At 42.2% G+C, this 18,157-nt stretch overlaps 1 pseudogene; it reads left to right on the forward strand.

Moving 5' to 3' along the window:
• The first annotated feature begins 11,681 nt into the window (after positions 1 to 11,681).
• LOC147444836 (polyphenol oxidase I, chloroplastic-like) lies at positions 11,682 to 14,288 on the forward strand (annotated as a pseudogene).
• Positions 14,289 to 18,157: the final 3,869 nt, after the last annotated feature.

Genomic DNA, 18,157 nt, shown 5'->3' on the forward strand with positions numbered 1-18,157 from the left:
ACAATTAAAGCAGACAATCATAGATGCAAAAAAGATAAGGGGCAATGCTAATGGACAAGAAACACCTGTTTGTGTTGATGGTCGCGCTTGATCTGAAGTGTGAACAAGAGAAAGGTTCCATGAAGGTCCAAATCCTATCAATAGCAACACGCTCCTGTACACACTAGGAAACAAAAGGAATACCTCCAGGAGGAACATTAGTGGGAAAAGAGAACTTCGCTAATCTCTCAACTCTAAAACAGAAACACTCCTATCGTACTAATGTTACCTACCCTCCATCACTCAAGTGATGAGGATCAAAGGTGTTTTATGGCATAGGTTTCTGTTTCACTGTGCCAGATGTGACATGTGTAGGTCTGAGTCAATGTTTTGACTTTTAATGTGCATACTCGTTTGCTAATTGCTCTTGCTCTTTTTTTTTTTTGTGAGTATAAAGCTTTATATGTACATTCCCTAAGATCGGAGATTAAGAGGTCAGGGAGAAAGGTTGAGAGGGAAACAAATGAATGATGACAGTCAGCAAACACTCCCCCCTTCCTTGGGTAGATCATACCATTTGAAATGAGCTTGTCACCCTTTGAAACCAATTGTTCCAGTTGGTAATAGGTGAGGATTTTTGCCAGTAGTTTTCTATTACCCTAGGTGCCTCGTCAAGCTGCAAGGGTGGTAAGGTACTCTCCCAGGATCGAACTTGAAGTGGTTCATCAGGTGATTCTTGAACATTGGGAGGTGTGGATTCTTTTGTAGCTTCATGGAGGTCCACTACTATAGATGGAGGTTGTGTAGAAGCTTTTACCTCTATGGATGTATTACATGAGGAGCTAGAAGCTTCATGGGACTCCCCCCTTCCTGAGCTAGGTGGAACAAATTGTTCTTTCTTTGGTACCCAAACTAGCTCTTGACTAGGTGTGTAGCATTCTGTGATCTTTCCCTTTCCACGATCATTGATTCGTTTTGGAGCTACGGGATTGGGCTCACTTGGGTCAGGTGTTAGGTAAGAGCACAATCTACGTTTTGGCACCCAGATTTGATCATTTCCTTGATAGTAGCCTTGGGCTTCCAATAGTCGTTTAGGGATCCATCGCAACATTTTCTTACTTTTCTTGGAGCGAGTGGTACGTTTCTTACAAGGCTTCTGTTTTTTAGCACTAGCTATGGTCACTAAAGAAGCTTTAGGGACCCACTTGTATGTTTTCTTCGTGACATTAGGATGAGTCTTGTCGCAAGCGATATGCATTGCTTGTAGCATATTTAAGGGTATAGGCATTTCATCCCCCTCAGGTGTTACCCAGGTCGTCCCCCTATTTCCCGAAGTGTCTATGGTTGCTGCTAGGTGGACCCAATCCACATTTTCTGACTCAGTCATCCCAGGTAGGATATCCATATAAGGAGAATCTTGGCCAATGTCTGTATCCTTCTTACAAGTGTAACAATATTGTAGTGGGGCCGAGTGAACTGTGGTGTCAGAGCGATGATCAATAATGGTTTTACTCCCTAAGGGGTGTACCTTACCAGTCACCAAATCCACTCTAAGGACAGAGTCTTGGAATTGCAAATAGACATGATTTTTAGACCAATCATGAACCATTTGTGCTTCCCTCATGAATGGTCGTCCTAAATACATTTCATATGACATAAGGTGTTTAGAGAAATCCATTACAATGAACGTATGTCGTACCTTGTGTCCTAGAACTTTGATCTTAAGATCATTGAGCATCCCTATAGGTTTGGCTATGGTACCATTTGCCATCTTTACCACAATGTTAGTAACACTGAGGCGGGGTTTTCCCATGGATTCCCAACAATCTTTTGTAACGATGCTAACTCCCGCACCACCATCAAGAATTCCCTTTATAGTTAATCCCTTGGTAGTGATGGGTAGGGTCGCATTAGACTCGTCGCCTTCAAAATACTGCCCTAATTCGTTAATGGGTACCTCGATCACGGACTCGTGTCCATCTAAGTCAAGTGATTGCACATGATTTTCCTCATCAATCATAATCGAGTCAGGCCTATTTGGTTGCGCAAACTGTGGTAATCCCGTTCGTAGCTCTCCGTTAAGGAATGCTCGAAGTGCAAGGAATAACTCAGGATCTCCATACAACTTTGCTATGATCGTGGTTCGGACCTCAGAAGACATGAAGTCCACTAGTTTGGCAACATTCATTGGCATTTTGCAGGGTGTAGGTCCTTGACTAGGAACTGGTGAGGATGGAATCTCATATTCCTCAATGGGATCAGGTATTCCTTCGTTAAACATCCTTTCCAACAAGAAAGGTGTATGCTCACTTTCTGATGTCCCGTCCTCACTCCCTTCTTGGATGATACTAGATATGGCTAATGGTCTATGGTTCATGTGGGGTGGATGAACTTGCGTGGGAAACACTGTGTCATGAATTTTGACATGCATGGGTTCTGGTTCTAGTTTCCTTTGAGTCTCCTCTACTAAACCTCTTAGATGTTTCACCTGCTCAATCTCGTCTACTGGGTTTGGGTACGTCCCAATCTTCTTCTTACGATTCTTCCCTTTTTTCCCTTGCGGTTTATCTTGGGGGTCTTGGATTGGATTTGGAAACACTTGTGGTGTTTTCAGAGGCTCTTTATGGTTTTCTCTTATTCGGTTTTCATTTGGTTCCATGTTACGGTTTTCTTTGTCGGTCTTTCCCTTTGTGGTATTGGTTCTAGTCTCCATTGTCTCGACTGAATCTGAATCATCCTCGAGGTCATTCATATACATGGGGTCATCTCCTGTTCCTATGTTTGTTTTGGAACTTGGCTTTGAATTTCTCGTATTCTGCGACCTCTTCCTTCGTGTCTTCTTTTTCTTTGCTTGGATAACTGACGTGGTATCTCTCTCTTCGAGGATATGGCCTAGCCCTTGAAGCATGGACCGTGTAATCGCATAAGCGGGTGCGACGGGTGGTATTGGCGATGTCACACTAGCAATTTCGACCAAATTTAGGGGTGTGATTTTAGGCGAATTTGGGTTATAGGGGCATTGGGCAATCAAGTGATCTATGCCACAACGATTACATGTGAGTATTGGCATTGCAGACGTGCTCCCTTGATTCATTTGCATCTGTGCAGCATTCTTTTGCATCCTAATAGGGCACTCCGCTGCCCGATGTGGTCCACCACACTCGTAGCATTGAAGAGGTGTCCTCCTAGCCTTGGTGTTGATATTTTGACCTCTGGATGCGAGAGCAGCAGCTTGATAAACCGGCTTGACTTGCCCCCAACAATCTTCCATGTAGTATATAGGACACTCTTCCAATGTATCAAGTCCGTAGGCAATACTAGTGTCTATTTCCTCCTCACAGCCATCTGCATAAGCATTTGATGGCTCGCAACCCACTTGGTTCATAGGGGCGACTCTTGGATGCGGGGGCTGCAGTCCTAGCACAGGAGGTGGTAGCGGTGTAGCTTGTACAACATTTTGAGGTCTAGGGACCATGTGTTGCGGTAGTTGCTCAACAGGTGGAGCAGGCATCAGTACAGGAGCTCGAGGCACATCCGTCTAGGCTACAGGTGGTCTATTTGCCATCATACATTTGATCATTAAACAATCCTTAGCTTGGTGACCATACCTACCACATGCGTTGCAAGTCCCATTAAATTTTACTCTAAACGTAGGACACTCACTAGTGCTATGTGGACCTAAGCAAATGGAACACCATTGTTGCTCCCTTCTTGAATACATGTGACTATTTTGAGGGGGTCGATTATCCTTAAGAGACTCTTGGATTGCCTTGGTGAGGTCTGTCAAGAATGTCTCAAATACCTTTGGCTCATTGGCAATGGGCTTTGCAGTCATGGGTTCATACTCAATGGCTTGTGAGCTAGTGGATCTCGTGTCAGTAGACACCCTCATGCCTGCTATCATCAAGTTGTCCTCTAATTGGATTGCATTGGCAGTGACATCTTCCCAGGTTGTGATACCTCTAATCACTAGTCCATTATAGATTCCTTCATTCCTCAACCCTCGAATGAATCGATCAAGCAGTTGGTTATTGTTGAAGCGCTCATTTACAGGGCAGCGAGAGTTTAAGTGCTTTAGACGACTAATGAAGTCCCTTACTGACTCTCCTTCCTTACGTTCGGCCTTCTGTAGCTGAGATGCTACACCCCAAAGCACACCTTCTCGTATGTACTCCTTTAGAAACAACCTTCGAAGGGTAGGGTAGATTGTTTTCTCGTCCACCCTTAGGGTCCTATACCAATCTCCAGCCTTCCCACTTAATGTCAAGCTTAAGGCATTGCACTTATGTAGTTCGTTGCGTTCCCCTAAGGAATCACATACTTGTTCAAACACTTCAATGTGTTTCCTAGCATCTTCGTCCCCATTGAATTTTTGCGTGAGTTTGGCAATTTGTACTGCCTTACTTCTAGGCTCTCTATCAGATGCATGACGCATATTTTCCGCGATAGATCGACCTATGGTTTGAGCAAACGCTGCCAAGTCACCTATGTGAGGAGGCAGGGCCGGTGGAGGTACTCTTTGAATCATATGTGGGAGAGGGACGGGTACCGATCTCGGCATATGTGTGGATGATGCAGGATATGGAACATAACCGGGCATAGGTCCACTCGGATAAGGGCTAGGGAGCGGCACTCGAGGAGCATGAACAAGTGGTACAATTGGAGGTGTGGGGGCCATGTGTGCATAAGGGGCTAGAGGCACATACGATCGAGGCCCCATATTAGGTACTACGACACTAGGTAGTGGCACTGCGCTAACCGTATATGTCATCGGTACATTCTCTGTCAGGCTTATCCCGAGAGTGAGCACTGGGTTTTCCTTAATAGAGGGTTGAGCCAAGTTAGGGAAGCTAAAGTTGTCTCTCGGAGGCTCAGATTGCATAGAGACCCCAGGTGAAATGACGTAAGATGGGTCCATGGGGATCATTAGAGGAGTCTCCATTTGTGATAGAGTAGGCTGTTGAGCCTTGCTCGTATCCAGAAATCTCATGGGGCCAGTTGAGAGTATATTTACCCCTCGGTTTTGCCTTTCTGATTGAATAATGCCATGGATAACATTACAGATCATTTTCTGTTGATCTTCGATGCTCATGGCACTAGAGGTGGATTGTACAATCTCTATTCATCCTACATGGTAGGCGTGGCCAGAGTGTAGATCCGTCAACACCTCAGTGTGGAGGTCGTATGTCCAATGATCATTAATGAACAATCCTTCTAGAGTCGACGTGTTAACGGTTTCTTGTGAGGTAGAAGCAATGTTGCTCCCCGTGGTTTTACTTGTCACCAACGGTACTCTAGAGGGAACTTCTGAAGGAGGCAGCTCAACAGGGCCTTCTTGGTAAGAATTTGGCAGGATATCCACATGGACACTCTTTGGGGGTGTGGGGTCCACGTGCGATGTGAAAGGAGAGTCCACTTCCCCACCCCCTTCGTGTGCTTCATTTGCATCAGGTTCCGAGCGAGTAGCTCTACCTAATGTTTCCATGAAACGGCTAAACATACTAGTACTAGGCTGTGGAGCTTCGGGAGGTGCATAGCCTTCTCTCTCAGTGTTTTGGGTGGGTATGCTTCCATGATTTCTGAGTCGGAGGAGGAATCACTAGCGGTTATTTTAGGGTCTTGGGTGGTGCTACCTTGTGTCCCCGCTGAGGGTCTAGAGCCTATCATGGATGGGTAATGGGTGTCCGTATGAACAGAGGCACCCTCAATATGCTCGCGTTCTAGCACCCGCCCAGAGCGTAAGTGCATGTGCTTTAGATACCCTAAGGTGTCAAAAAGCTGCTCTAGGAGGCCTTGTGACTAGTTTTTAACGTGTTTTTTGTTTGTTTTTTTGCTAGATTTTTTAGAGCGTGTCATGGAATGGGCCGTGTGATAGTTTGAAACGAGCGTATCGGTCAGAGGGTCGTGCCGTGCTTTACAGCCCTCCGTTTGGTCACTCTATGCCCTCGGAATCCCTAAAACTGTCAATTTCCAGTAGGGAACTAGGCCCAAACTAGAAGGTCTAAGGGTCCAAGTGGGAAGAGAAGGGAGGAGAGTGGAGGACTTGTCCCACATGCTCTCATTCTCTCTTGAGGGAGTAGGGTATATATATAAGAGTGAGTCTAGTATATCATAAGATTGAGGACTAAGGCCTGGGCCTGGGCTTGGGCTTGGGGAAATGATCCCGATCTATCTTTTATACAGACCAACCCGTACGTTTTTATAACTCACGTTTTTTATTTTCAAAAATTTAACCTCCCACTCACTCGCGTTTTTATTTGTCGGATTTTTTTTTTTTCACGAATTTTTTTTTTTTTTGAAAACATTTTTTTTTTTTGAGATATTATTTGGTACGCGTTGACCTCACCTACCTATTTACTGTCCCACCTACCTACTGACCTGCTAATCAGTGGTTCACCTAATTACTAACCTACTTAATTAACTAACTGTGCGCCTAACTGTGCACAAACCAGAAAACACAGAAAATGCAGAAATTGAAACTTGACAGAACTGTGCAGTGAAAACACAAAAAATGCAAAAAAAAACAAGAAATGCTAACTGTGTGTAAACAGAAAAACAGAATTTTGCTAACTGTCTAACTAATACTAAATGTACGCAGCAGAAAACACAGAAAATGCAAACTGTGCGCAACAGAAAAACAGAATTAACAACTTGCAGAAAAAATACGCCTTCCTCTCCCTCTTCTTTCCTACTGCAAACCACTCATACAAGAAGCACAAAGTGCCTCTTGGGCTTAGTGCAAGGCTATTCCCCGGCAGCGGCGCCAAAAATGTGCGCTCCTTGCCGCACTGTCAAAGCAAGGGACTTGCCTAGCACTGTGTGCGAGCCGCAGACGGCTCCAAGCACACAACTAGTTTAACTAGTAAGCTCGAGGAGGGCAATGGTGTGTCACTCACCACCTTATGCTCCTGCCGTAGAGGATTCCTCGCCGCGAAGAAGAGGGAGACGCCGCTACGCCGCGCTCAACCGCCTCGCCGCCGTCGTGCCGCCGCAACGCTCGATCGCACACACACTCTCACTCTCTCTCTCTCTCTCTCTCTCTCTCTCTCTCTCTCTCTCTCTCTCTCTCTCTCTCTCTCTCTCTCTCTCTCTCTCTCTCTCTCACACACACACACACACACACACACACACACACAAGGAGATGGTGAAGGAGAAGGTGGAGATGGAGCAAGAGCAGCTTCTATTGCACAATGAGAGAATGAGTAAAAATTAGGTTTAGTTGGCTTTTATATGAGCTCACCCCATTCACACTTGGGCGCCCATGCTTAGCCAACTAATCCCTTGAATGTCCCAGTTAGAGTGCGCCTGTCATCGGCGATCACTCTTACCCTTTTCCTATTGGTCCGACAAGCCCGATACCTGACTCTAAACAATACAACATTTATAGATCATAGGGTGTCCATGTGCCGTGAGGGTTAACAGAGAAAGATGTACATCTCCTCACATAATCACTCATATTAGCATAGCTTAGCTTAGTAATTAGCATGATAGAGGAGATGAGCAAGCATTGAAGCTTGGCTCTTGGTTGGATTTGCATCCACATGCCAAGAGTGTGTCGATGTAGGATTCTATCTCACAAGCTTGGAGTAGGTGATGAGCTCTCCATTAAAGCTTGGGAAGAGATAGTCTTCTCTTTCTTCACACATGAGATTGTGTGAGTGTGTGTGTGTGTGTGATAATGCCTTGCAAAAATCAGCCCCCTCTCTCTCTTGGGTGAGCCCTCTTGCTATTTGCTCTTGCTTTTCCCCCATTGGACCTCCCCAAGTCAAGCCAATGGCTATTAAGCAGCATAAGTGATAGCCTTCTGACATGTGTCCCCCTTTCCCCTTTTGTGAGAGCTTAATCAATTAAACTTAATTGATTTAAATGAATTAAATCCCCATTGGACCTTTCCCCATTCTGACCAATAGGAATTAAGTAGCCCATTGGGCTGCTCAATTCCTATTGGACCCCTTCACGCACTGTCCAATAATCATCCAAGAGACTTAATTTTCATTGGTTCTTTTTATTAAGTTTTTTAAAATTAATTAGGCTAAATTTACTCTAGCTTAATTCTCATTGGTCCACTTCAAGGGTCATCCAATAGGAATTGAGCACACTTCAGGAGCAACTAGCTTAGGCATCTGACATGTGTCCTTCATTCCCTTTGTGTAAAGGGGGCTTGTGTGTGTGTGTGTGTGTGGCTTTCTCTCTCATCCCCTACTTGCTAGGCTCGCCCCCTCCTATGTAGGGATATGCAATACTTTTTTGGTCACACACAAAGCATCCAATTCCTTAAGGTTGACCTTTGGACATAACCTTCGAATTTTGGAACCTTAGCATTTTGGTAGTCTTAATGGGCTGAACCTTAGGGTCTTTTTAGCCCATTGTTTCACATGGCTCTTTTGCATATGGCCCCCCCTCTGGATCCCTATTTTCCCTCCTTTGGATCCCTACTGTGGCCGGTCTGCTAGCTTAACCAATATTCTAGCTTTTTCTCCCTTAGCACTTCCCCATATTAAATGATCAGTTTAACATGAGAAAATCATTTAGGAGAATTAGATATTGATTATTATGACACTTCTTGTACATAGACTGTGCAATTTGAGGTGCCAAGTTGAGTTAGATCCAAGAGTTTGTGTTGGTGGTTTAGGGTTCCCACCATGCTCATGCGTTGAACACCACCGAAACAGCAAAAGGACGAGCCTAAAATTTCCTCTAGACAAACTTAGGGAGAAGAAGTTTGCATGCTCCAGGAGATGATTTTTTCGAGCACTTAGAGAAGAAGGATTTCCAAAACCCAACGCTCGTGGGGAATTGTGCCTCATCTTAATAGCGTGCCGGTTTCAATCTCGAAAATGCCGGTTGAGGTCACGACAGTGTTTGGAAAAAAGTTGTTTTCCAAACATACAAAATTCCTTTTCTCGCACTTGCAAAGAGGAACTTTTAAAAAAGCAAGTTATTGTTTTGGGTTTTTACACTATCTTTCTCTATTTTGAAGCGAAAGTTTTCCAATCTTAATAGCGTGTCAGTTCCAATTTCAAAAAATGCCGGTTTAGGGCACGACAATGTTTGGGAAAAAGCACTTTTCCAAACATACAAAATTCCCTCCCTTGGATTTACCAAGAGGAAATTTTAGAAAATCAAGTTAATTTTTGGGCTTTTACACTTTTTTTTTCTATTTTGGAGCGCAATTTTTCCCTTTCCCCTTGGCCTCAATTGGCATTTTTTGAGATTGAAAACGGCACAATAATAAGCTGAGGCACATTTTTCTCGAATATTGGGGCATGGACAAAAGAAGAAATTCTGTCGAGAAATCGACAAAAGTGGTTTGAATAGCCCAAAGAAAAGCTAAATTTTATTAAATATTTCCTCTTCACAAAATCAAGGAAAGAAAGTTTGAAAGGGAAAGAAGCTTTGTATACTTGAAATTTGCATGATCGGATATGGGGAAGATAAGGTGTATTTCATGAAGTGCTTGCACAAAACGTAAAGTGATGCAACACACAAGGAGACGTCAAGCTCGCACGTGCTATTGTAGGCCGACTTGACTTCCGCATCCTTCAAGGTGCAGCCATGCAAATTTTGCCTTGAGCCGTCGACTATCAGCTCAGGCCTCACGAGTTTACCTGTAGTGCTTCTCCCAAAGTCCTAAAAGAATAATGGCCGTCCACGTCGACGCCATCAGTTAGAGAACAGCTAAGCTGACCCAACACTAGGGTTTCTTTAGCAGACCAAAAATACAAAAAAACTCTGACGGCCTAGAATCTACTTAACATAATATAGCGGAAGGGAGTCCCCTTTACCCGTGTCGCAAGGTGCGAGATGAAGACTACATTCCAAAACCAAGCGGCTCTTGGACACGCGATAAAGAGGGAGATAGAAAGAGAGAGAGGCCGCTGAAGGCGGCCTGCCGTACTAGTAAAAAGAAGGGAAAATTACATAAATATCCCTCTAATTTGTGGAAATTCTCAAAATACCCCTAAAATTTCAAAAATTCCCAAAGTACCTCCAATATTTTGTCATAAATTCTCAAAATACCCTTCAAATTTTCCAAATTCCCAAAATACCCCTGGTTGTGAGATGAAATTTCTCCAAAGATATAAAAATCTGTAGCTTTACATATAAGAAGACTCGTTGTCTATCAATACAAGATGCTAAAAGTAGAATTTGAGTTGATTATGTAGGCTTCGGAGATAAATTGCTTCATTATTTTTAGACATTATTTCCTTTTTTGCGAGATAATTCGTGACGAATTACATGCTAAGCACTCAAAAACGAATCGCAATTGTCAAAAAGGAATGAAGATTAGAAAATCTTGAATAATCCAACCAAAATATATTTTGGGAATTTTTGAAATTTCAGGGGTATTTTGGGAATTTCCACAAATTAGAGAGGTATTTTGGGAATTTTCCCTTAAAAAAACAAGGTGAAGACTTAACGATGGCCTCAAGAAGGCATCATTTTTTCCTCTAATAAATGATTATTAGAACACGTTTGACATGTTAATGGACCTTGTGTTCATGAAAATGTGTCTCAGCTTAATATTGTGCGGTTTTCAATTTCAAAAATGTCAATTGAGAGTGGGGAAAAGGAGAATTTTTGCCCCAAAATAGAGAAAAATAATATAAAAACCCAAAAAATAAATCTAGTTTTTTAAAAATTCCTCTTAGTAAATTCAAGAAAAGGAGTTTTACATGTCTAAAAAAATAATATTTATCGAACACTTTAATGGAGAGAGATTTGAGAGAGAGAGAGAGAGAGAGAGAGAGAGATGCACGTGTACACACACATGCTCATTTTCATAATGAAAATATTCAAATGAATTTAGTAAGGCATGAAATGGGTTGAAATGTCACTTAGAAAAGTCTAGAAAAGTTAATGTGAGGGTGACCATTTGATGGTGAAAGAATTGTAAGGCTTACAAAGATAATCCCAATCTAGGGACCTTCCACTCACGGAGGATATCAAGCAACTCGTCTTCATCAAGTGTGAGTGATTCTTGCCTCCAAATCATTGCCTCCATAGTGTTCAACTTAGATTGTACATTTAACTCTTTGCAGACCTTACACTAACCCTGTCCCAAGGTCTTTTTTGTTTTCTTAATATAATTCACCTCGCGCTTTTCTGACAAAAAAAAAAAGAATTGCAAGGGGAAGAGGAGAATTTTTGCCCCATAATAGAGAAAAATAATATAAAAACGCGAAAAATAAATCTCCACTCATGTCCTTTCACTATGTTGAAAGATAAATTTAAGTTGGCAGATCAACAAATCCACTTGTTAATTTCGAAGTCAATTTTTTTAAAAAAATCCTCTTAGTAAATTCAAGAAAAAGAGTTTTATATGTCTAAAAAAATGATATTTCTCGAACACTTTAAAGGGGAGAGAGAGAGAGAGAGAGAGAGAGAGAGAGAGAGAGAGATGCACGTGTACATACACATGCTCATTTTCATAATGAAATATTCAAATGAATATAGAACACTTAATGGGGAGAGAGAGAGAGAGAGAGAGATGCACGTGTACACACACATGCTCTCTGTTCATTTTATAATGAAATATTCAAATGAATATAGTAAGGCATGAAAAAATTTGAAATGTCACCTAGAAAAGTTAATGTGAGGGTGACCATTTGATGGTGGTGAAAGAATTGCACGTTTTTCTCTACCAGTGTTAGAAAAAAACCGGGATCTACAGTATTTTAAACGGCTAAAATTATAAAATTCCGGTTAGATTTTGAGGTTGCCTATAAGAAAACCGGCAAATTTACACAAATTTTAGTGTAATTACCGATAAAAGCTTCAAATTTTGACCTAAAAACTGAGAGAATTTCAAGTTTCCCCTTACATTGGTCGGTAAGGAAAAATGTATTTTTCTAGCCCTGTTCTCTACCACTTCCTAGTAGTCTTCTTGGTCAAAAAGAGAGAGAGAGAGAGAGAGAGAGAGAGAGAGAGAGAGAAAAAGTTGGTCCAGAAAGTTCTGTTCTTTGGTCCCAGAAAGTTCTGGGCTTCACGGTTCACCTTTATGTTTAATTAATAGTCTTCGAAGAACACGGGACTCGGGAGGGCTAACCTGCGTATCACGTTGGACAATATCTATCACGCGAATGGCAAAATCAGGCTACTGCAGCCACTGTCGGACAAGACTAGGAGTGGTGCTTTTTATGTGTGTACATATAGGAGCCTGGAGGATATGCGCGGCAGAGTCGAGGGCACAAAACTAAGATGGCAGAAGCAGGAGGCCAGCCGCTGCTTTTAGGCAAGCGCAAGCTTCTAATTATAAGGCAGGAGCAGGATTTCTTATCGCCTTTGCTTTTCAGTAGAATAGCACTTTTGCTTTTCAGTGGAATGATCGCAGGTGGGGGCTGCAGCAGCTCTTCTTCTTCTTCTTCTTTTTCTGCTGTGGTTGCTCCCAACATGAGCAGCTGCCACCTTCTGCAGCATTTCCCCAGCGGGCAGGAGCCCTATGACTGCTGCGCCCCGCCGGCTGACTACGAGCCGCGCCTCTTCCGGCCGGTGGGCGGCTCCCCGCTGAGAGTGCGCCGCCCGGCTCACGCTGCTGACGATGCATATGCGGCCAAGCTGGCCCGCGCCTACACACTCATGAAGGCCCTGCCGCCAGAAGACCCTCGCTCCTTCAGCCAGCAGGCCAACATCCACTGCGCCTACTGCAACAATGTCTACAGGCAAATGAACTCGACACAGCCCTTCCAGGTGCACAACACCTGGCTCTTCTTCCCCTTCCACCGCTGGTACATCTACTTCCACGAGCGGATTCTGGCCAGGCTACTGGGCGACGACCTTGACTTCGCGCTGCCCTTCTGGAACTACGACCATCCGGATGGAGCCTCAATCCCCTGGCTATTCTCCATCAGCTCTTCCGCCGCCCATCCGGTGCTGTCGGTCGGCGCACTGCGCGACTCCACACATGAATTCCCGGCCACGGTTGCCCTCGACTTCGGCGTCGACACCGATCTCCGGCCTCGTCCTGTCCAACTGCAGGAAAATGACAACACCATGTATCGCGCCCTAGTCCGGGATGCCCGCGAACGTGCCGCCTTCTTTGGATGGCCCTTCCGGCGGGGCGACTCCCCCATGGAAGGCTTTGGCTTCGGCACCGTAGAGTGGCAGCCCCACAACACCATCCATAGCTGGGTCGGCAACAAATCAGCCATCGGCTGGAAGCACATGGGCGCCCTCTTCGCCTCCGGCCTCGACCCCGTCTTCTACTCGCACCATGCCGAAATCGACCGTTTCTGGGAGCTTTGGAAAGCCCTCCCTGACCATGAGGACTTCGACGAAGAAGATTACAAAAACGCAGAATTTCTCTTCTACAACGAAGATGGCGAGCTCGTAAGAGTGAGGGCAGGTGATGCTAGCAACACCACGTTGCTTGGCTATGTGTATGAAGAGGTGGAGACGCCATGGATGGGAGCAGTTCCGGAGAAGAGGAGCTTTGCGCCGGCAACGTTGGGGGCCGACGACACGGTCTGTGTAGTAGGGGAATCGATCGAGTCGACTCCGTGCTCGTTCATTGTGGAGAGGGATCCAGAGGTGAGCAAGGCATCGCCATCGTTGCATGACCATTTGGTGCTGACAATGCTCTATAATGACACAATGATGAGGCTAGATGTGTACCTCAATTTTCCATCAGCGAATGCAACTACCAATAGCGAGTGTAAAGAGTTTGTGACTCGGATAAGTTACACACATTTCACATTTGTGGGGGATGATGCCCAATTAGTAGGGAACAACACATGAGGCTTGACATAAGTGAGAGATTGGTAGACCTCAATTTGACACAAGAGAGTAGCATTGTAGTCACTTTGGTGCCTAGGTTGCCCAACTTATCGATCTTTCCGACAGGAGGAAACACGGTCCTTCTTAGTGCCTTTGTTGAATACGCAATCACATACCAAAGATGGGATGCAATGAGTGCTTATCTCTAAACTAGGATGTGCAAGAATTTTACTAGCTCATCATCAAACTCAACAATGTGATATAATATGATTGCAAGTGAGCATAGATTCAACTTGCAGATATAAGTGCGGCTAAAAATAAGCGAGCAATTTCACCGCATACTATAAGCTTTCCATACAATGTAATGTTGGAAACTCCACTTTTTTATCTCTACCTCTAAATGTATAGATTATCATAGGGCAATAGCTTAACCCCCATCCATGTTTCGACCTCGCAGGGCAGGCGGGCTCATCAGCAGTGTTCGGCACCAATGCTATAAAAAAACCTAGGTTTAGGGTAATCCCATATGTAATCCCGTTAAGTCGATTTATACATCAGTATATATCTTTATACTTCAAGAAATGCAAATATAGTCGATTACCTCTTAAATTTTTCTTGTGCAAGGTTTTACAAGTCTTAAAAAGAATGCTATTTCGAGTACTTTTGCAAAAAGCTCACCAACATGTTTTGCAATGGAGCAGAAAATCTTCAAGCCTTTGTAGGATTTATTTAGGATGTCCTCCCATGAATTTATCACTGTGCAAGGTAGACTTTCGATACTCAAAAGATTGGCTTTTGGTTGGAACACGGAAGCTTGCATGTGCAACTTCATACGACCGTGTGCCAGAACTCGGCCGGAACTCGGACCAGTGCTCAAATTGTTACCACACCTACAACTTTTGATATTTACCTCCAAATTTAAATTTGAAGGTGAAAAAACCAACAAAATTTAAGAAAAATTAGTGTAAAAACCTTCAAATATAGTGAATTTACCTCTAAAATTTTTCACATGTGGGCTTTTCAAGTTATTGGAGCACTAGGACTCATAACCTAACGGTCAAGGTGAACTAGTGTGCCACGTTTATGCATGTCGCATTGAACAATTCAATTGAAGTCGCACGTAACCATTATAGTGTCTTTACGAATCACCAAACATTCACAAATTAACATCAAACGATGATACGATTACGAATCTATCATAGGTTCTAATTGTTTTCTATATGTTATAATTTTTATTGGAATAAATAAACTAACAAATATGCTCCCATCAGATGCTACTAGAAGCTTATGATCATTTTTTGAAATTTTCCAAATGGAAAAATGTTGTGCCAGCATTTGGTAAAATGTTGTTACGTAACAACTATGATTTGATAAGTAATCCAAATGTGGGTGTACTTGTGAATTATGATTGAATGTGGTATGCTTTGATTAAAGGATAGCAATATATCTAAATTTTGTGTTGTAGGAGCCCAAAGAGCTCTTCTAGAAGGTATTGGTTGTCTGAACCTTGCAAAACTACAGAATTGAAAAGGTACCACAGATCAATAGGAATGGAAATTTCTAGCCATGGTTTTGCAAAGATCTCGAGAAATGAAATATGTACACGAGATGCTTGGAGTGTCATTGTGCATCTTGTGGTGGAAAAAGCCTCCCAAGGTTACCCACAGAAATTGATGCAATGTATGTTTAATACCATTTCATAGTAAGTTGTGGGTAATTAACAAGTCCATTTTAATACCATCTCATACAAGATTGTGGGTGATTATCAAGTCATGTTCAGAGTGGAAAGTTCCACTAACGTGATGAAAGACCCTTCAACATCTAAATCATCTATTACTAATAACTCATCCCACATTGAATTGTATGTATTGTGTAACTCCATTTTCATGGTGGAAATTTCTATTATTGTGATGAAAGTCCCTTTAATATCCAATTCATTTGAATCAACCATAGATTAGTTATTCCTAAAGTCTCTTCGATTTTATTTTTTTGAGATATCAAGCTCAAAATATGGTACTCATGGATGTCTCTTTGCTTGCATTTATCATTTCCAAAAGGTAGCGGATAGGAGGATCATTGCTAGTTTTACTACATTTGCAATTCACTGACTTGGTTTATCTATCGAGAATGATGACCACTTATCAAATAAGTTCACTCTTGAGCAATATGACATTGGTTGTCGTACATAGATGTTGCAATTCCCACGTAGGTTTTGTAGACTTGTTTTGAGTAGTGAACAAGAAGAAGAAACTTTATGCCTCTATCTCCATGGTGTGTTCTCTTTGTTTTGTCCATGTGTCCTTGCTCAAGCTCAAGCTCTCCTCTTCTCTATATCTTTACATGTTATCAAAATCTGGGTGTGGCTCATAAGTTGTGGAGTGACAAGGAGGAGCTACAACAAAAGAAGTGCTTGAGAGTAAGAATTTCTATGTAGTATTTAGACATTTTATATGGGATATCATGCCATTATGGATTCTATGTAGTCCAAAGGTCCTTTGGACCGCAATTGTGAAGTCAAATTTTGTTTTCAACAATTGGAGTTTGAGTTTGTTCATGTGTAAGAATAGTAAGGTTGGGATGTTGAAAGAGAGAGAGAGAGAGAGAGAGAGAGAGAGAGAGAGAGAGAGAGAGAGACACCATGTATGCTTCCAAAGACTAGTTCATATTGAGGATAAGATACATATATATAGGTGAGACCAAGTTGAGTAGAATGAGCCATATATAGCTCCACTACTTCCACTCAAACAGAGGTCTCTAGCTTTGGATGAAAAAAACCCTTGGGGAGTTCAAGGGAAAAACCCAAGCCCCTATAAAAATGTGAAAATATGAACTAGCGATATTGATGTGAAAGTGCATTGTGTATCTGTGTACAAATATGCAAGTGACCTAGAGGTCACAGTGTGCATGCTATCTATATGATTACAATATCATATCTACAAAGCTACCATAATAACAGAGAGGCTAATCTAGAAAGAGTGAGGCCAAAGCAACTACAAGCTCCGAGCACAAGATGATGAAGCATGACTCGTTGAGACCTTTGGTAAGAATGTCTATAATCATCTAGTCACTTGAACAGTTTTCAATCATGATAGTGCCTTTGCATACTTCATACCATACACAAAAGATTATATTGAACATAATCTTTTGTAAGACTAATAGTACTTTGGTTATCACATTGCAAGGGTGTGCTAGAAAGAGGAGAATGACCAATATCAACCAACATTTAGCGAAGCTAGATCAGCTCACAAGCTGCAAGTGATGTGACAAAATATTTAGACTCAGTCGTAGAAACTGCAACACAACATTGTTTCTTCCTGGTTCAATAAACAAGACAACCATTTATGAAGAAGTAATTTCCACTAGTAGATCATATAGATAAATGTGAGCTCGCCCAATTTGTATTTGTGTAACCCAAGAGAGAGAGAGAGAGATTGCATAGAGTCTGGTGTTATTTCTCATCGATATACCAAATCAAAATCTGTAGTGTATTTTAAGTATTTCAATGTACATGCTTTGTTGCACATCAATGTTTAAGAGAAGGACGCGCAAGATGTTGCCCAAGATAATTAGCAACAAACAATGACTGTGAAGAGGAAAGCTTCTCTATAGGAAGAGTTTCATCATCTGAAAGAAATGAAAAAGCCTAACTTCAGCAATTTAGTATCATCAGCATCATCCATGGACCAGGAACCTCTCATAAGTTTTTCGTTAAAAGTAGCATCATGATTCACAATTACTTTCTTGGAGGAAGGGTCATAGAATTTATAACCTTTGAAAGTATCATAATATCCAAAACAAATAACTTTAAGACCAACAACATCAAGCTTTGTTCGTGTTTCTTTGGGACTATGAATATAAGCAATACATCCAAAGGTTCAAAATGAAATATAGAAGGAATGTCACCTGTCCATGTTGTGATGGGTATCTTACTAGAAGGTGCAGTAGTTGGAAGATGATTCTGAATAAATAATGTTGTCAAAGTAGCTTCAATACAAAAAACACGTGATAACCTAAAATGAATCAGCATACATCTTACATCATTGAGAATAGTGAGATTCTTTCGTTCAGCAACGCCGTTCTATTGAGGTGAATATGAAATAGTGTGTTTATGATGAATGCCATTGTCAACACAGTAACTCACAAACTCTTGAGAAACATATTCTCCTCCATTGTCACCGTGAAGCTTCTTGAGGGGATGATGAGTTTAAAGTTTTTTGCAGCCTTAGATTTTTGTCTAAGCAAAAAAACAGTTATATACCGTGAGTAATCATCAATAAACGTAATGAAGTAACGATGTTGTGATCTTGAAGAAGATAGAGGTCCACATATATTAGTATGAACAAGATCCAATATATCATGAGAATGAGTTGTATTTGAGAGATGAAAGGGTTTACAATTATATTTTTCAAAAGCACAAAACTCACAAACTCCCATCAGGGGATGAGCTTTAAGATCCATGCCA

The sequence above is a fragment of the Adiantum capillus-veneris genome, chromosome 13 (genome assembly GCF_014529385.1).
Source record: "Adiantum capillus-veneris isolate H3 chromosome 13, ASM1452938v2, whole genome shotgun sequence".
NCBI classification, from domain to species: domain Eukaryota; kingdom Viridiplantae; phylum Streptophyta; class Polypodiopsida; order Polypodiales; family Pteridaceae; genus Adiantum; species Adiantum capillus-veneris.